Here is a 20,579-nt window from a genome sequence, read left to right as displayed (position 1 = left end):
GCCACTCTGCGCAATCTCCTTAGAAAGCACTTTTGCCATCCTCCATCTGCCCTGAGCAGGGTGACCATCCCTCCCCATTTTCTCTAGCGCATCCCTGTTTATGCCCATTGCTTCTGGGTATTGCTAATAGCAGCCCTTTTCACACTCAAAGGTGTGCCAGTACGGACCCGGACCCTAGATTATAGTAGCGTCAGCCTGCCCCTGGGGGATGCTCAGTTATGCCTCTGACCATACGCTGAGCCTTGTTCTTGGGACAGGACAGGCACTAGCTCCGCCGACTAAACCTCCACGTTGACTAGAAAATGTTTCCTGAATCTTCCGTCAGCCTCTTCTCTGGCCTGGAGAGTCCCCAGAGGGCTTCTGGCAGGCTGCATGCTGCTGTGCAAAGGGTGTGAGCTCTGGAATCCAGAATTCTGGGTTCTCTCCTGGCCACCCCTGGTGAAATATTTAGTCTATTTGAACCTTAGTTTCTTCATCCATAAAGTGGGCATAATAAAACATAAATTTTAAGGTGATTGTAAGGATGTGATAAAAAAAAGTGTAAAGCACTTGGCACAAATGGCTGTTTCTCCTTTTTCAGGTTGGAGAAGCTGGAGAATAGGGATGCAGAAGAGGGTGTCGGGAGGGGGACTCTCTCTCCTAGTTGGAGGCTAGGATGAGGCTGCTGTGGAGGGACCACCGGGGCCTCCTGCTCAGGACACACCCCGCCCCTCCCCTCCTTGACCCAGAGACTCCTGGGCCCCAGTCTGTGCACATCTCTCCCAGGAAGGAGTCAGTGAGGGTCTGGGTGCTGGGAGACACGGTGGAGGGGGGCCACAGAGGGAAAGAGGCCCAGAGTGCGTTCAGGCACTCAGTGAGAATGTAATGAATACATGAATGAGTGAATGAATGCATTAAAGGATGACCCCAATCCTTCAGAGTCAGAGCAGAAGCCCAGGGCCCTGTGTGAACATGAGACATCTTTGAAAGGCCATCCAGACCTCGAGCTCCCTGAGGGATCCTTCTATGCTGCCTCACAGCTCAGCTCCCTCTGCCTTTCCCACCCCTCACAGGGGTTTCCAACACGCCTCAGGCAACCACCTGCACGGAAATATCCCTCTCAGGGTGTTTCCTGGGACACTCAACCTAAGACAATGCTCTAACTGTCATACAAAGGAGGAAGTGGAATTTATAATTCATAATGAAGCATGTCATGGCTCAGGTGTGACTGCACCAGGACCTTGTAGCATTGGCCTCTCCTGGGGCCTTGTGAGAAACGCCGGTCTCAGTTCCCAACCGACCTGCTGGAATCCCAACCTGCACCTGAGTACGGTCCCCAGGGGATGAATGTGCACTGAGTTAGAACACATCACTGAGACATCACAAGGGTCAGGTGTGATTACGAACGTGCACTGACACACAGGTATCTCATGGCCGCTCAGAGACCACAAGTAGCAGTGCTGTCAGTGATGAGATTTTCTAAATCAGTGAACGAGTGTTGGTAAAGTGCCAAACAAAACACATAAAATTCCCTTAATTCATCCAGTAGTTGCATTCCTGGAAAATTCAGTGTCTCTTAATATCGTGCAAAAAACCCTCCTTTGCCACATGTAGAACAGAGGACATTTCCTCACTGTGCATAACTGCTCCATGTAAGGCAGAAGATCCCTGGCCTTTTATTTGGGTGGGCCAAAAGTTTCGTTCAGTTTTTTCTGTAAGATGGCTCTAGTAGCACTTAGTTGTCTTTAACTTCATTCGAAACAATTTTGTTAGATTGTATGCGACAGCTGTCATATCAGCGTGCATTTTAAAAAAGACGTATCAAAATTGGTGAATTTTTGTGCAGCCATTTTAATATTGAAATGGAAGAAAAAAGCAACAATTTTGGCATATTATGCTTTATTATTTCAAGAAAGGTGAAAACGCAACTGAAACGCAAAAAAAGATTTGTGTGGTGTATGGAGAAGGTGCTGTGACTGATCGAACGTGTCCAAAGTGGTTTGTGAAGTTTCGTGCTGGAGATTTCTCACTGGAAGACGCTCCACAGTTGGGTAGATTAGGTGAAGTTGATAACGATCAAATTGAGACATTAACTGAGAACAGTCAACGTTATACCATGCGGGAGATAGCCGACATACTCAAAATATCTAACTCAAGCACTGAAAATCATTTGCACCAGCTTGGTTATGTTCATCGCTTTGATGTTTGGGTTCCACATAAGTTAAGCAAAAAAACCTTCTTGACCATATTTCCAAATGCGATTCTCTACTTAAACGTTATGAAAACGTTCCATTTTTAAAACAAATTGTGAGTGGCGATGAAAAGTGGATACAGTTACAATAACGTGGAACGAAAGAGGTGGTGGGGCAAGCGAAATGAACCACCACCAACCACGCCAAAGGCTGGTCTTCATTCAAAGAAGGTGATGTTGTGTATATGGTGGGGTTGGAAGGGAATCCTCTATTATGAGCTCCTTCCGCAAAACCAAACGATTAATTCCAACAAGTACTGCTCCCAGTTAGACCAACTCAAAGCAGCACTCGACAAAAAGCATCCGGAATTAGTCAACAGAAACGCATAATCTTCCATCAGGATAACGCAAGACCGCATGTTTTTTTGATGACCAGGCAAAAACTGTTACAGCTTGGCTGGGAAGCTCTGATTCATCCAATATATTCACTAGACATTGCGCCTTTGGATTTCCATTTATTTCGGTCTTTAAAAAATTCTCTTAATGGAAAAAATTTCAACTCCCTGGAAGACTGTAAAAGACACCTGGAACTTCTTTGCTCGAAAAGATAAAAAGCTTTGGGAAGATGGAATTATGAAGTTACCCGAAAAATGGCAGAAGGTAGTGGAACAAAAGGGTGAATACATTTTCAATAAAGTTCTTTTTTGTTTGTTTGTTTTTAATAATATTTATTTTCTCTAGTTTCCCAAACCCATTGCTGGTCAGTGTTTTTACAAATTCTGTTTCTCTACACATTTAATTCATATGCACATAAATATATATAGGTCATTTAAAAACTTTCATACGTGGAAGAAGATTGGAAACATTTTTATAACAGTCCAGTTAACTCTGGATAATCAGAGGGCAAATATTTATCACTTAATTTATCTTTTTTTTAAAACATCTTTATTGGAGTATAATTGCTTTACAGTGGTGTGTTAGTTTCTGCTGTATAACAAAGTGAATCAGCTATACATATACATAGATCCCCATATCTCCTCCCTCTTGCGTCTCCCTCCCACCCTCCCTATCCCACCCCTCTAGGTGGTCAAATAAAGTTCTTGAAAATGAAAAATGTGTCTTTTATTTTTACTTAAAAACCAAAGGCACTTTTTGACCAACCCAGTACATCAGTAGCCTCTGGCACAGTGACAACTGAAAACACCCCAGCACTTCCCAAACTGTCCCCTAGGGGTCATTACTGTCCCTTTGAGAACTGCTGATCCCCTAGAGAAAACCCTGGGCTTAGAAATTTACATGTTATTCATCCACTCCTCCCAATAAGTTTAGGAGGTAAGTATTATTATTCCGTCTCCTGAGCTAAGAAAATCAAGCTCAGAGACGTTAAGCAATTTGTCCACTTTCACACAGCTAGTAATTGGGGAGCAGGCAAGATTGAACCCAAGTCTGCTTGTCACCAAAGCCCATGTTTCCCTCTATGGGTTGCTTTGCAGGTGTTTAGTTTATCAAGGGTTGTGTAGTCACCAGGGCATGGCCAGGTTTGTTTACAACAGAAAAGAATAAACCTTCTTTAGGGACTAAAGAGGGCAACTGTAGGAGCCTGAGGCTGAGAGCAGCTGGGCGTCCCTGGGGAATCCCCACCTGCACTGCCCTGTGCCCTCAGAGCCTGGGTGGGCAGATGGAACCATGGCCCCAGGACCCCTTCCTCGGGTGGCACGCCAAGTGGTCGTCTACCCCACACACCACAGACAGACCCCTAGAGACACCGGCAGGCCCAGATGGGGGAGGTGCCAGTGACATGGTCTCTGTGGGTCCCTCCCACCCTCCACACCTGTGTCTCAGATGAGCGGGGAGAGCTCCAGTATCCAGCTGGGATGCCATGCCCTTCACCTGGAATTAACTTGACCCCGAGTGAGGCTTCGAAGGACAGCTAAGTTTGGCAGGTGTACGTGGGAGCTGACAAAATCAGGAAGGGGCCAAGACAGGAGCGAGCTCTCCTCAAGCCGGCCTGGCGGAGGAGGAGGAGGGCTGAGGGGCGCTTGCTCTGCGTGCACCTACGCTCCTTGCTGGTAGAATCACGCTCAGCTTCTTCAGCGAGCTGGGTTCAGCTGCAGCTGAGGTTGTGTGAAAAAATGCACAGCCCGACTGCATTAGTCCCGGATCCTCCAAGAAGCCGTCACCAAGGGCTGGGATCAAATACCCAAGGTCTTTATTTGGGGGAGTGATTGTGTGAGAGAAAATAAGGAAGGGGCTGGAGGCGCTGGGAGAGCCTCCAGGCCTCCGTGCAAGTCTGAACCTGAGTGAAGGAGAGAGGGAGAGAACGTGAAGTGGGGTGTCCTAAACCGCCTCCCGCCCCGCCACGGAGTAGTCTGTAGAAGTTTCGACAGAGCCGTCGGGGAATCCTGGAGCCTGTATCTCTCGGGAATGGGTTGATATCCCTGCCACAGTCAGTCACTGTCTGGGAGTTGGGGGCATTTCTGCTCTGACCCTAAGGACCCACCTACCCACCACACACACACAGGCACACCCGCTGGGTTTCCTAGGCCCTTCCATCAATCCAGGGTCTTGGCTCTGCCAGATTTTCCTCCTCCTGGAGTTGGTGAGGAGAGTGAAGGAGGAGTGTGAAGTAGGAAGAAAAGATGAAGGAAAACGGCCCTCCGTGTCCAGCCTCAGAAAAGCACATCCACAAGACCAGCAAACCTTTCTTTTGTCGGTGTTGACGGCCTTACCACGTTGGTGCACTGCAGGTATCGTGCTAAGACCATCTCTATTTTGCTCCCTCCATCTTCCTAAAGAGCCCCTCCCAGGAAGAGTGTGGGTGGGATGAGCATGGTCGTCTGTCCCGCTGTTCATGCGTTAGTAGGAGAAACGTCTGGGAAGGTGTGACTTTGGTCAACCCCAGAGGCGGGGCAGCGTGCTGTGAGGGCTGTTCAGCAGCAGTGGGCGCCCACCGAGGGGGGCCATGCAGACGGGCATGGGGAGCCTGGGCGGGTGATTAGGGAGGAGGGCCCTGCATGGCTCCAGGGAGCAGGTGAGAGGCGCCGGGGCCATGGTGCCGAGCAGGAAGTATGTTGATTTGTGACAGACTTGAAGGGGAGGGGAGAGTCAGCGCTGGACGGAACACCCCCGGGCAGCCGGTACTTCTCTCCTCTGGCTGAGGAGGAGAGCACTATGGGACCCCACACGCAGCTCCGGCCTCAGCGAGGCCCACTGTGGTCTCTGCTTTCTCTCCAGGACAGCCTGGCCTTGGTCATTCCAGAGCAGCCCGGGGGCAGTGAGACACCAAGCTGAGTCCTTGCTCCACCTACTTCCTCCTGTCCTCCTCATGAGCCCAGCCTCTCTGCCATCCTGTGCTAAGCCAAGTGATTAATGCACAGAAACCTCCCCAGGAAGAAGCAAGACCAGGCTGACCTCCAAAATGGAAACCAAGCCCAAAGGGGTGTGGTTTGCAACCTGGGCAGCCCCTTGTCATAGCTCATGGGTGCCAGGAGAGAGATCTGAGGAAGAGGAAGGAGCGTGAGAAGAAGGGCAGGAGGAGGGAGTGGGTGAGGAGGGACGGGAAGAGATTTCCTGCTGGATTGGGAGATCCGTGAAGGCAGGAGCCAGGTTTGCCTCATGTCCCAGGGCCGGCAAGCAACTGGCATGTAGTAAGCACTCAATGAACGTTTGTTGATTGATTGATCGATCGATCAATTGATTGATTTTGAACAAGTTCATCGAGAGAGGCTGTGCAAAGGATGGTGAAAATGCTTTTTTTTTTAAATTAATTATTTTTTGGCTGTGTTGGGTCTTCGTTGCTGCACGCAGGCTTTCTCTAGTTGTGGCAAGCGGCGGCTACTCTTCACTGTGGTGCGTGGGCTTCTCATTGCGGTGGCTTCTCTTGCGGTGGTCTCTTCTCTTTTACCTCTGGGTGAAAATGGCAGGAGTCTTTTTGTAGAATAGCTGTCCTTTAGAGAAGTCTAAGCAGGGGCATGGAGGGGACCTAGAATTGGCACTTCAGGGAGAGACCTCCAACTGATCTGTGGGTCAGTCAGTCACCAATGTCCCATTGAGCATTCAAGGAGGAAAGACAACAGGATGTGAAGGGTGCTTCTCTGGGATGTGCTGTGTAGTTATTTCCTGCTGTGTCCTTGCCATGCACATATTCTTCAAAAAGGACACCTGTAGGGCTTCAGTGGTGGTGCAGTGGTTGAGAGTCCGCCTGCCGATGCAGGGGACATGGGTTCGTGCCCTGGTCCGGGAAGATCCCACATGCCACGGAGTGGCTGGGCCCGTGAGCCATGGCTGCTGAGCCTGTGCGTCCGGAGCCTGTGCTCCGCAATGGGAGAGGACACAACAGTGAGAGGCCCGTGTACCGCAAAAAAAAAAAAAGGACACCTGCATGGTCCAATATGACAGCCACTAGACTTGAAATCTGGCTGGACCAAATTGAGATGTACGATAAGTATAAAGTACACCTGGATTTCAGTGAGTGGTAGTATGAGAAAAAACATTAAATATCTCATTAACACTTTTTCATATTGTTATGTTGAAATGATACTATTTTGGATATAATTGGGTTAAATAAATTATATTGTTAAAATTAACTTCATCTGTTTCTTTTTACTTTCAATGTGGCTATTAGATAATTTAAAATTATGTGTGTGGCTTGCGTTATATTTCTCCCGGACAGCACCACCCTGCACAGTGTTGCACATCTTGCTTTTTTTCCATGTTGTGGAAATTATTCCAGATCAGTACATACGGAGCTGTCTCATTCTTTCCAATGGCCTCACGGTATACAATTGTGTAAAGATATTATGATGAGGTTTCAACATGATGCGTTGGTAGGAATTACAAAATCCCCAGGAATTCATTGCTGGGAGCTCTGAGTCTTTCATTACACAATTTAAAGGCACAAAGGGAATTCCAAGTGGGACCTTGCAGGTTGCAGGTAGTAAGAGAACTTAGGGTCAGATGTATGGACCGGTGAGTCATCCACACAGAGAGACCCAGATGCCATTGAGGGGATGCGTTATACGCTGGAGAGAACTAAGACTCAGGTGTGGAGGAAGGCTCACAATTGGGAGGTGAAGGGAGAGGAAGAGGAAACAGGAAGCAAGTAGACAAAGGACTAGTCAGAGTGAGAGAAGAACCAGGATGGCCCGGGGCCACAGAGGTCAGAGAGTGAAAAGCATTTCCTAGAGGGGGAGGGAGTCAAGGGTAGGTGTGCGTCACAGGGACATACGGCCTTTAACTTCTGCAGAGTCTTCACGTTTGTGACTTAAAATCATTATGTGGTTAAAAAAAATAAAAGCTATTTTCACACTGAACATATATTAGTCATTTAATATATATTATTGAGTCCCTTCCATGTGCCAGGCCCTGTTCTGAGGTTGGGTTCAGAGGTAAATAAGATTCCTGCTCTCAGGGAGCTTATATTTTAGTGTGGAAATGTTGTAGTTTATCTTAGGACAGGACCGAAAGTAAGCTCATCGCATGAGATGAATTGTGCCGAAGCACAGCAGTAGAGGGCTGCCGCTCGCTCAGGCAAAACAGCGCCGTCTGTCCTGCTGTGGCAGCTTTTATTAAAGCATTATCTAGGTTTACGTTTTAAGACTTGTTTTCTTAACATTTCAGAAATGCCAAAGCAGCAACCTATGTTTTTATTAATTATACAAGCAATAATTGGCTTTCTTGAAAACATGCCGCGCTTCGTCCTTGAGCGCGAAAGCAGCACGAAGTTCCCACCATTATTTTGATTATACTGAAGTAGCACAAGGACATTTCCTTGCGTTCCCACCACTCTGATTATACTGAGGACATCTCATGGATCAGTGCCCAAAGCACTCAATGCTTCTTCGCAGGCCCCCGGTTTGCCCGGGGGGCTCAAAGCAATCAGGACTGTTTGCGGTTCTGGCTTATTCGCCAGCCCCCAGTTTGCTGGGGGGGGGCGCTCATGGGTCACGTCTCCTTTCCATGTCCTCAGTTATTCCACTACATTTCCCCCTTTTTGTTTTGTACCTTGTGCAGCATCAAGGAGAACACGGCAGCTTGTTGCAATGTTGCGTGGCGGGTAGCTTTCACTCGTCGTCGGACTACAATTAAACATATGATTATTATTATAATGAGCATTAGCAATCCTGTAGTAGAACCAAATAAAGCATGTAATTTAGACATGGGATTTAGATTATTAAGTCCTTGAATAATTTCAGTCCATACTCCTTGTGAATTAAGTCGTAATCTCTTTTGAAAAGTTTGTTGAATTTTCCCTTGTAAATTTACAATTTTTTCAGTCAAATTTTTGTGATGTAATAAATGCTTTTTTATTTTTGTTCAGGGGAATGCAGACTGATTATATGGAACCGAAGTGACACAAAAGGCACTTTGATTCCAGTCACAACGTAGCTTCATTTGTCTTTGTAAATTCACAAGTTGGTCCCCCAACATAACCACAGCTTGTTGTAAGTCTGCTGTTTCCGAATGTATTTCCGAATCAATTTGTCGTTGAGAGGACCAAAGCATTTCAGAATTTTTATGCCAATCAGTTATATAATCAACGGTCTGAATAGATTGTTCTAAAGCAACTCCAGCTATTGCCCCAGTAGCTGTTATGGCTATAATATCCATGACAGCTGTAATCAACATTCCTACAAATCTTTTACTTCTTTTTAATGTATCAGCTAAATATTGCAAAACAGCCATAGGAAGAGATTTTTGCCGTTCCCTTCCAAGATTGACAGGAAGCCAAAGACCTGTCTGAGCTCATAAGATATACAAACTTTCAGTAGATATGTTAAAAGATATACTAGAGTTAATGCAGGTATACAGAGAGTAATTTTTACACATTATAATACCTTGAGTCTCATTCCATACAGCTGGTCCTTTTAACAATATATAAGGTAATTTTACACAACTACGAGTATATCGAGTAACATTTTCATGAAAAGTTAAACTATGATTTCCAGATTGTTAACCATATGTCCTACCCAGGCATTAATCTTTTTTAAAGCTGCCATAAGCTTCCACCTTTTCTAAAGGCCAATATGAAGGCCATTCAGACTGTTTTATTATAGACACATCAGCTCCCGTATCAACAAGGCCCGTAAATTTCACATTATTGTTAAAAGTAATCGTTAATTGAGGACGTTGGTCATTGATAAAGGATTGCCAAAACACATTTTTTTCTGTGCTGCCGAACCCCCCCCCCCCCCCCCCACCGTACGCTTCACTGGAGCGGCTGCTTGTTTTACATATGGTAACAGTAACAATTGAGCAATTCTTTGTCCCTTATTAAATTCTATAGATTTTGCAACAGAAATCATAATAGAAATTTCTCCATTATAATCCTCATCAATAACTCCAGTATGAACTGTTACACCCTGCAGGGTCAAACTACTTCGTCCTAATAATAGTCCCACGGTTCCTGCAGGTATAGGGCCATAAACTCCTGTAGCTAATTTGTGTACTCCTCCTGCTGGCGTAAGGATACAATCTCGAGGAGCAATTAAGTCAACGGCAGCATTGCCGCTGGTAGCGTGCATGAGATCAGTAACTAAGAGCCGAGGTTGAGATTGTCCTGTAATGTCTGATAAAAGCTGCCATTGCTTACTGGATACTGTTGAGAGTTTACTGTCACTTTTCCCGTATTGTTGTTGCGGCCCCGGGTTGGGCCTAGCTTCCCATTTCCCGAGACATCATCTCGTGGAGGCAAAAGATTTCCTAACTTATCCCTTTTGGAACGGCATTTATTAGCCCAGTGTCGTCCTTTACTACACTGGCGACACATACCAGGTAGCTGCTCATTCTTAACCTGTTTTGATATTTGGCCTTGCCCTTTTCGACAATCTCGCATCACATGTCCACACTTTCCACAATTGTAACATTTAGTACGATTATCTTTCAACCCTTCATTTATGGCAGCTGCAAGTAAATTGGCACGATAAGTAGGAGATCCAATATCATGGCAAGCTTTTATATACTCCTCAAGGGGAGCATTTACAGCCCGTAAAGGCCGCAATGCCTTCTGGCATTCAGAATTTGCATTCTTAAAGGCCAAAGATTGTAATAATAAATCTTGCACGTCTATTTGTGCTACAGCTCTTTGAATGGCTGCACGCAGTCTAGACAAGAAATCAGTGTAAGGCTCACCAGGCCCTTGCATTAACTTAGTAAAAGATTGAGCTGTTTTTCCCTGGGGTTTTACTCGTAACCATGCTCGTAAACAACACATAGGTAGTTGAATGATTCGTAAATCATCAAATTGAGCTTGAGCTTGTAGATTACTAAATGCGCCTGCTCCTATTAATTCATCTAAAAGTGGCCCTGGAGGATTACGGGCCGCATGTTTTCAGCTTCCTCTCTCCACCAAGTCTTAAACTGCATATATTGTCCAGGTTCAAGAACAGTTTTGGCTATCGCTTCCCAATCATGAAGAATTAGCATGTTTTCAGTAGCGTACCCAGACAAAAGTCCTTGAACATAATTAGAATGCATCCCATACACATTAATGGCTTCTTTTAGCATTTAAAAATTTTTTATATCATGATGGTTATAATCAACATTTACATAACCATTCGGAAATTGATCATTAGCAGGCTTAGCTTGTCTAACAATAGGGAAAGCAAAGAATGGTTCAGAATATTGCTTTTCTTCCTTATTCATCTCTTCTTCCAACAATATTCTATTAGATTCAGGTTTTGGAGGAAAGCGAAACTGATGAGAGGCTCCAACAGGATAAGCTGCTAATTCTAAAGGAGGAGCCGAAGGAATAGTAGGACATGGCTCCTGGTATGAGGGAGTGGTAGCATTATTTTTATTTTCTTCCAATTTAACCATCAAATTTTTTAACTTTGAAAGTATATCAGAAATCTCATTCTGTTGAGAAAGTGGCATTTCATTTTGTTTGCTAGTCTGCTCCCGATCTTTATTACCATCAGAAAAAGCCCCTTCATCACTGGAATCCGAAAAATCCTCTCCTGTCTCAGACACAAGGGGAGGAGGAGGCGGAGGAAGGTCCTCTATAGGAGACTCACGAAACAGAGTGCGAAAAGCAGCAGAATGATCGGGAGCAGAATTCGGACGCTGAGGGCGCGCCCCATTTTCCCTTTCCGTTTCAGATTGTAATGGTTCCAGGGCAAGGGAAATTAATTTACAAAGAGACCAAACACGGACAGATATAGGGTCTCCATGCTGATGAGCTCTTCTTAAGGCTCGCATAACCTGTTTCCAAACTTTTAAATTCAACCGGTTATGACCAGTAGATTGAAACCAGTAACAATGTTTACGTACCAGAACAAACAATTCATCAAAAGATTCTGGTTTCACTTTCACTCCTGAACTCCGTAATAACTGTTTCAGGAGTCTAACGTATTGAAATTCTACTGAATGGGAATTCCCCATTACAGTTACTCTACTGCTCCCGAAGGTTTCGCTTACTCTTGAGCGGACCAAATTCCCGTTCGGTCCCGCGATCACGCGATAACTTACCTTCAGGTCCCTGTTCGGGAGCCAAATGTTGTAGTTTATCTTATGACAGGGCCGAAAGTAAGCTCATCACACGAGATGAATTGTGCCGAAGCACAGCAGTAGAGGGCTGCCGCTCGCTCAGGCAAAACAGCGCCGTCTGTCCTGCTGTGGCAGCTTTTATTAAAGCATTATCTAGGTTTACGTTTTAAGACTTGTTTTCTTAACATTTCAGAAATGCCAAAGCAGCAACCTATGTTTTTATTAATTATACAAGCAATAATTGGCTTTCTTGAAAACATGCCGCGCTTCGTCCTTGAGCGCGAAAGCAGCACAAAGTTCCCACCATTATTTTGATTATACTGAAGTAGCACAAGGACATTTCCTTGCGTTCCCACCACTCTGATTATGCTGAGGACATCTCATGGATCAGTGCCCAAAGCACTCAATGCTTCTTCGCAGGCCCCCGGTTTGCCCGGGGGGCTCAAAGCAATCAGGACTGTTTGCGGTTCTGGCTTATTCGCCAGCCCCCAGTTTGCTGGGTGGGGGGGGCTCATGGGTCACGTCTCCTTTTCATGTCCTCAGTTATTCCACTACAGGAAAAGAGATAATAAACAAGCAAATAAATTTAAAAGACTACAGGTAGATATAAGTGCTAAGAATGAAATGTGATATCTAGTGATTGGAGTGGGTGGTGGCATGGCGTCAAGGAAGGCCTCTCTGTGGAGGTGACACTGAGTGGAGATTGGAACAAGGAGAAGGGGTCAGCCATGTAACCACCTGAGTCAGAGGTAAATATGAGTGCAACCCAGTGTTCTAACTGCCATGGGGAGGCTTGTGAGGGGTCTAGTCCAGTTTGGAGGGTGGGTAAGAGATCAAGAGAGAAAGTGGTCACCAAGGTGAGTCTTGATTGATGAGCTCCTACTTGTCCAGGGGACAGTCTGGCTGGCTCAGGACAGAGCTCAGTCAGTTGGAGTGTAGATGCAAGATGAGGCAGAGGGCCAGGCAGGGCTTCTGTCCTGGAGGGATTTGTAAGCCATGATGAGAAATTTGAACTTTATCCTGAGGGCAGTGGGAAGGCATGGAAGGGTTGTAAGCAGTACAGAGACATGGTCAGCTCTGAAAATAAGGGTCCCCACCACCACGATGTCGAGAATGGACAGAAGGGACAGAGCTGGAGGCAGGGTGACAGTTCAGGGGATTGGGGTAGTCATCTGAGAGAGGAGGGTGTCCTGACCGTGGGTAGGGTCCATGATGGTAGAAGGGTGGGGAGGAGAGATTTAGAGAGGGATAGAATCGACAAGACTTCAACCTTGCCTGACTGGATTATGAGGGAGGAGAAGATCAAAGAAGACATCCCAATTTTTGGTACGGAACACAGGATGAAGGCTGCTACTCAGTAGATATACAAGACGGGCATAAGAGCAACTGTGGGATAAACAAACAGTTGTATAGCTATACAATGGAATATTATTCAGCCATAGAGAGAAATGAAGTACTGATACATGCTACTGATACATGGATGAACCTTGAAAATTTATGGTAAGTGAAAGAAGTCAGATACAGCAGACCACATATTGTGTGGTTCCATTTATGTGAAATGTCCAGAGAATAGGCAAATCCATAGAGATGAGTGGTTGTTAGGGGTTGGGAGAGAGCGTAATGGGGAGTGACTGCTTAATGGGTACAGGGTCGTTTTGTGGGGGGGGTGATAAAAATGTTTTGGAATTAGTGGTGATGGTTGCATAGCATGCTAAATATACTAAAACCGCTGAATTGTACACTTTAAAATGGTTAAAATGATGAGTTTCATGTTTATGTGAATTTTATCTCAATAAAAAAAGAAAAAGAGCAGGTTTGGGATGCAATGATTAGTTTGGGAGAGGTGAATTTGGAGTGTCTGAGACACATCTGGGGGGAATGCCCAGGAGGGAGTTGTGACATTTGACTCAGAAAAGAGGCCGCAGGTGGAGTTATCAATACAAACAGAGCCACAGAGAAGCCACTTCAGCCTCAAGCTGTCCCTCTCCTTCTGGTCCATCTTATTTTGGGGGCCCCTGCTCACCGCCTTAGGTCTGTGACCATGGAGACAAAGGTCAGGTTACCCTTTGTGTTAATCGTGAGTCTTCTTTGTGATGCATATTTCTTATTTTCACGTGAGCCCCAGCGCACACACCGTAGAACAAAAAGAGCTACCAAGGCAGCCCCAGCCCACCACGACTTACACTTTTTGTCACAGTGAGACCTCAGAGGCAATTCTGTGGCACTACAGATTCCCAGGGGCAATGCTCAGAGTTACTCACTGGCTGGTTTCTCTGGGGTCAAATTAAACCCCAGGTCCACCTGAAAGTCTTCCCACACTCACTGTAATCGCAAGAGTGTTTTTTTTGTTTTTTACTTCTTTGATACTTATGGACTGAGCTTCTTTTCTACATTTTACATCTCCATTTATAATTCTTTCCCCTCAGCAAGAGGTTTACAGTCATTCAATTACCACATAATGCAAATATTTGATCTTTTCATGAGATTCTTCATTTTTTTTTTTTTTTTGGTTGACTGGGTAAAGATCCTACCACCCATTTCTTCTCCCGACTCTTACATTTTTATCATCTCCAAAGAATTAATGGTTTCCTGTTTTCTCTTTATAATGTATCAGGTGTGTATCTATTGACAAATACCCTGCTAGGCTGTGAACTTCTTGAAGGACAGTGTCCCTCTGTGTCCTGTGTCCTAGGCACCCAGTAAGGGCCTGGCATAAGGCAGGGTCCCAACTTGGGGCTATGGAATCACCCCCAAAATGCAAATGGGCTTTACGTAATGCCCAGGGCCATATGCACAGTTTTCGTCTTCCTTCTTCCTTCAACTTCCTGAGTCCACATAAAGGCCGTTTTTGTAACCATGGCTTGCCCACTTTTGTTTTCCTCCATAATCTTGTCTAACTGGCTCCTAAAGCATCTCATAGTGGCTATTCAGAGCTCAGAATGAGGGATCCCTCTTAATGCTTGAATAGGGGAGAATCAAGAGACAGACATGGAAACCAGCTCAGGACTCAGAACCAAGCAGACGTGACTTCAAATTCTCATTCTCCCTTGTGGTAGTGGAGTGGCCTTGGGTTGATTATTAAGATCACTGCTTTTGGGCTTCCCTGGTGGTGCAGTGGTTGAGAGTCCGCCTGCCGATGCAGGGGACACGGGTTCGTGCCCCGGTCCGGGAAGATCCCACGTGCCGCGGAGCGGCTAGGCCCATGAGCCATGGCCGCTGAGCCTGCGCGTCCGGAGCCTGTGCTCTGCAACGGGAGAAGCCACAACAGTGAGAGGCCCGCGTACCACACACACACAAAAAAAGATCACTGCTTTTTAAACTATTTGTGCTGAAGTATTAAGTTTAAAGATTTTTAAATTCATCATAGATCAATATTTTTATACAATACAGTACTTTCTGCAAAAGGCAAAATTACAGCATAATTGGTAAAAAGATCAGTTGTTGCTAAGGGGAAGGGGGAAGAGGAGGAGTTGAGTAGGTGAAGCACTGGGGATTTTAGGGCAGTGAAACTGTTCTGTATGATATTGTAGTGGTGGATATATGACACGACCCACGTGTAAAAGCCTGTAATACTTTACAGCACAAAGAGTGAACCTTAATGTGTGCGAATGAAAAAATATTAATTTAGGAGGTCAGGAATCCCAGGACAGAATGCAAGATGTGTGAAAACAATCTAACTGTATTACAAATGTATGAAACAATCTCCCTAATAGGGGTAGAGGAAATGGTGCTGACATAAGTAATTTTGCAGATGAGTGGAGTATATAAGATTAAAGGCAAAAGAAACTGTATATCAAATTCTTTCTCCTTTGCGTACAGGTTAACAATTCTGATGTACACTGGTATTGAGCAATTAAGCAAACGGTGATGGCAGCAATCAGGTACCTCCCTGTTAGAGTGGGAGGTTACAGGTAAGCAGGGGAGGAAGATAGAGTTATCTGTGGAAATGGATTGGCGTTGGAGACATCAGCATGAACTCATGTTTAGCTTAATATAGATACAGATGATTTTATACAAAATATTTTTATATATATATGTGTGTATGTATGTGGGTTAGTATATACATATATTTTCTTGTTCTGTCAGCTTAGAGATGCTGTGGTAGCAATGGACACACCTAGCATCAAGGATCTTGGTTGCTAATGCCATTCTCCAATAAAAAGGAGCCTGGGCTCCTTGGAGAAATGACTAATTCTAGGATTCCGGCAAGAAATACAAAATATGAACTGGAGCATCTTGGTTTTTTTTTTAATTTTTAAATTTTATTTTTTTTTTACACAGCAGGTTCTTATTAGTCATCAATTTTATACACATCAGTGTATACATGTCAATCCCAATCTCCCAATTCATCACACCCCCACCCCCACCCCCACCCCCTGGCTGCTTTTCCCCCTTGGTGTCCATACGTTTGTTCTCTACATCTGTGTCTCAATTCCTGCCCTGCAAACCGGTTCATCTGTACCATTTTTCTAGGTTCCTCATATATGCGTTAATATACGATATTTGTTTTTTCTTTCTGACATACTGGACTCTGTATGACAGTCTCTAGATCCATCCACGTCTCCACAAACGACCCAATTTCGTTCCTTTTTATGGATGAGTAATATTCAATTGTATATATGTACCACATCGTCTTTATCCATTTGTCTGTAGATGGGCATTTAGGTTGCTTCCATGACCTGGCTATTGTAAATAGTGCTGCAATGAACATTGGGGTGCATGTGTCTTTTTGAATTATGGTTTTCTCTGGGTATATGCCCAGTAGTGGGATTGCTAAATCATATGATAATTCCATTTTTAGTTTTTTAAGGAACCTTCATACTGTTCTCCATAGTGGCTGTATCAGTTTACATTCCCATCAAGAGTGCAAGAGGGTTCCCTTTTGTCCACACCCTATCCAGAATTTGTTGTTTGTAAATTTTTTGATGAAGCCCATTCTAACTGGGGTGAGCTGATACCTCATTGTAGTTTTGATTTGCATTTCTCTAATAATTAGTGATGCTGAGCAGCTTTTCATGTGCTTCTTGGCCATATGTATGTCTTCTTTGGAGAAATGTCTGTTTAGGTCTTCTGCCCATTTTTGGATTGGGTTGTTTCCTTAATATTGAGCTGCATGAGCTGTTTAGATATTTTGGAGATTAATCCTTTGTCCATTGCTTAGTTGGCAAATATTTTCTCCCATTGTGAGGGTTGTCTTTTTGTCTTGTTTATGGTTTCCTTTGCTGTGCAAAAGCTTTGAAGTTTCATTAGGTCCCATTTGTTAAGTTTTGTTTTTATTTCCATTACTCTAGGAGGTGGATCAAAAAAGATCTTGCTGTGATTTCTGTCAAAGAGTGTTCTTCCTATGTTTTCCTCTAAGAGTTTTATAGTGTCCGGTCTTACATTTACGTCTCTTATCCATTTTGAGTTTATTTTTATGTATGGTGTTAGGGAGTGTTCTAATTTCATTCTTTTACATGTACCTGTCCAGTTTTCCCAGTACCACTTATTGAAGAGGCTGTCTTTTCTCCGTTGTATATCCTTGCCTCCTTTGTCATAGATTAGTTGACCATAGGTGTGTGGATTTACCTCTGGGCTTTCTATCGTGTCCCATTGATCTATGTTTCTGTTTCTGTGCCAGTGCCATATTGTTTTGATTACTGTAGCTTTGTAGTATAGTCTGAAGTCAGGGAGTCTGATTCCTCCAGCTCCGTGTTTTTCCCTCAGGGTCTTTTTTGTCTCCATATAAATTTTAAGATTTTTTGTTCTAGTTCCGTAAAAAATGCCATTGGTAATTTGGTAGGGATTGCATTGAATCTGTAGATTGCTTTGGGTAGTATAGTCATTTTCACAATATTGATTCTTCCAATCCAAGAACATGGTATATCTCTCCATCTAGTGGTATCATCTTTAATTTCTTTCATCAGTGTCTTATAGTTTTCTGCATACAAGTATTTTGTCTCCCTAGGTAGGTTTATTCCTAGGTATTTTATTCTTTTTGTTGCAATAGTAAATGGGAGTGTTTCCTTAATTTCTCTTTCAGATTTTTCATCATCAGTGTATAGGAATGCAAGAGATTTCTGTGCATTAATTTTGTATCCTGCAACTTTACCAAATTCATTGATTAGCTCTAGTAGTTTTCCGGTGGCATCTTTAGGATTCTCTATGTATAGTATCATGTCATCTGCAAAGAGTGACAGTTTTACTTCTTCTTTTCCAATTTGTATTCCTTTTATTTCTTTCTCTTCTCTGATTGCCGTGGCTAGGACTTCCAAAACAATGTTGAATAATAGTGGTGAGAGTGGACATCCTTGTCTTGTTCTTGATCTTAGAGGAAATGCTTTCAGTTTTCCACCATTGAGAATGATGTTTGCTGTGGGTTTGTCATATATGGCCTTTATTATGTTGAGGTAAGTTCCCTCTATGCCCACTTTCTGGAGAGTTTTTATCATAAACAGGCGTTGAATTCTGTCAAAAGGTTTTTCTGCATCTATTGAGATGATCATATGGTTTTTCTTCTTCAATTTGTTAATATGGTGTATCACATTGATTGATTTGCATATATTGAAGAATCCTTGCATCCCTGGGATAAATCCCACTTGATCATGGAGTATGGTCCTTTTAATGTGTTGTTGGATTCTGTTTACTAGTATTTTGTTGAGGATTCTTGCATCTTTTTCATCAGTGATATTGGTCTGTAATTTTCTTTTTTTTTGTAGTATGTTTGTCTGGTTTTGGTATCAGGGTGATGGTGGCATCATAGAGTGAGTTTGGGAATGTTCCTTCCTCGGCAATTTTTTAGAAGAGTTTGAGAAGGATGGGTGTTAGCTCTTCTCTAAATGTTTGATAGAATTCACCTGTGAAGCCATCTGGTCCTTGACTTTTGTTTGTTGGAAGATTTTTAGTCACAGTTTCAATTTCATTACTTGTGATTGGTCTGTTCATAGTTTCTATTTCTTCCTGGTTCAGTCTTGGAAGGTTATACCTTTCTAAGAATTTGTCCATTTCTTCCAGGTTGTCCATTTTATTGGCATAGAGTTGCTTGTAGTAGTCTCTTAGGGTGCTGTGTATTTCTGCGGTGTCTGTTGTAACATCTCCTTTTTCATTTCTAATTTTATTGATTTAAGTCCTCTCCCTCTTTTTCTTGATGAGTCTGGCTAGTGGTTTATCAATTTTGTTTATCTTCTCAAAGAACCTGCTTTTAGTTTTATTGATCTTTGCTATTGTTTTCTTTGTTTCTATTGCATTTATTTCTGCTCTGATCTTTATGATTTCTTCCTTCTGCTAACTTTGGGTTTTGTTTGTTCTTCTTTCTATAGTTCCTTTAGGTGTAAGGTTAGATTGTTTCTTGAGGTAGGCTTGTATAGCTATAAACTTCCCTCTTAGAACTGCTTTTGCTGCATCCCATAGGTTTTGGATTGTCGTGTTTTCATTGTCATTTGTCTCTAGGTATTTTTTTTATTTCCTCTTTGATTTCTTCAGTGATCTCTTGGTTATTTAGTAACGTATTGTTTAGCCTCCATGTGTTTGTATTTTTATGTTCTTTTCCCTGTAATTGATTTCTAATCTCATAGCATTGTGGTCATAAAAGATGCTTGATATGATTTCAATTTTCTTAAATTTACTGAGGCTTGATTTGTGACCCAAGATGTGATCTCTCCTGGAGAATGTTCTGTGTGCACTTGAGAAGAAAGTGTAAACTGCTGTTTTTGGATGGAATGTCCTATAAATATCAATCAAATCTATCTGGTCTATTGTGTCATTTAAAGCTTCTGTTTCCATATTTATTTTCATTTTGGATGATCTGTCCATTGGTGTAATTGAGGTGTTAAAGTCCCCCACTATTATTGTGTTACTGTCGATTTCCTCTTTTATATCTGTTAGCAGTTGCCTTATGTATTGAGGTGCTCCTATGTTGGGTGCATATATATTTATAATTGTTACATCTTCTTCTTGGATTGATCCCTTGATCATTATGTAGTGTCCTTCCTTGTCTCTTGTAACATTCTTTATTTTAAAGTCTATTTTATCCGATATGAGTATTGCTACTCCAGCTTTCTTTTGATTTCCATTTGCATGGAATATCTTTTCCCATCCCCTCACTTTCAATCTGTATGTGTCCCTAGGTCTGAAGTGGGTATCTTGTAGACAGCATATATAGGGGTCTTGTTTTTGTATCCATTCAGCAAGCCTGTGTCTTTTGGTTGGAGCATTTAATCCATTCACGTTTAAGGTAATTATCGATATGTATGTCCCTATGACCATTTTCTTAAGTGTTTTGGGTTAATTTTTGTAGGTCCTTTTCTTCTCTGGTGTTTCCCACTTAGAGAAGTTCCTTTAGCATTTGTTGTAGAGCTGGTTTGGTGGTGCTGAATTCTCTTAGCTTTTGCTTCTCTGTAAAGCTTTTGATTTCTCCATCGAATCTGAATGCCGGGTGGAGTAATCTTGGTTGGAGGTTCTTCCCTTTCATCACTTTAAGTATATCATGCCGCTCCCTTCTGGTTTGTAGAGTTTCTCCTGAGAAATCAGCTGTTAACCTTATGGGAGTTCCCTTGTACGTTATTTGTCGTTTTTCCCTTGCTGCTTTCAATAATTTTTCTTTCTCTTTTGATATTTTCCAAGTTGATTACTATGTGTTTTGGTGTGTTTCTCCTTGTGTTTATCCTGTATGGGACTCTCTGCACTTCTTGGATTTGGGTGGCTATTACCTTTACCGTGTTAGGGAAGTTTTCGACTATAATCTCTTCAAATATTTTCTCAGGTCCTTTCTCTCTCTCTTCTCCTTCTGGGACCCCTATAATGCAAATGTTGTTGTGTTTAATGTTGTTCCAGAGGTCTCTTAGGCTGTCTTCATTTCTTTTCATTCTTTTTTCTTTATTCTGTTCCACAGCAGTGAATTCCACCATTCTGTCTTCCAGGTCACTCATCTGTTCTTCTGCCTCAG

The sequence above is a fragment of the Aethalodelphis obliquidens genome, unplaced genomic scaffold (genome assembly GCF_003676395.1).
Source record: "Aethalodelphis obliquidens isolate GAN/ISIS:26980383/991018 unplaced genomic scaffold, ASM367639v1 scaffold1, whole genome shotgun sequence".
In the NCBI taxonomy this organism is placed as follows: Eukaryota; Metazoa; Chordata; class Mammalia; order Artiodactyla; family Delphinidae; genus Aethalodelphis; species Aethalodelphis obliquidens.
Note: the sequence above shows the minus strand (reverse complement) of the source record.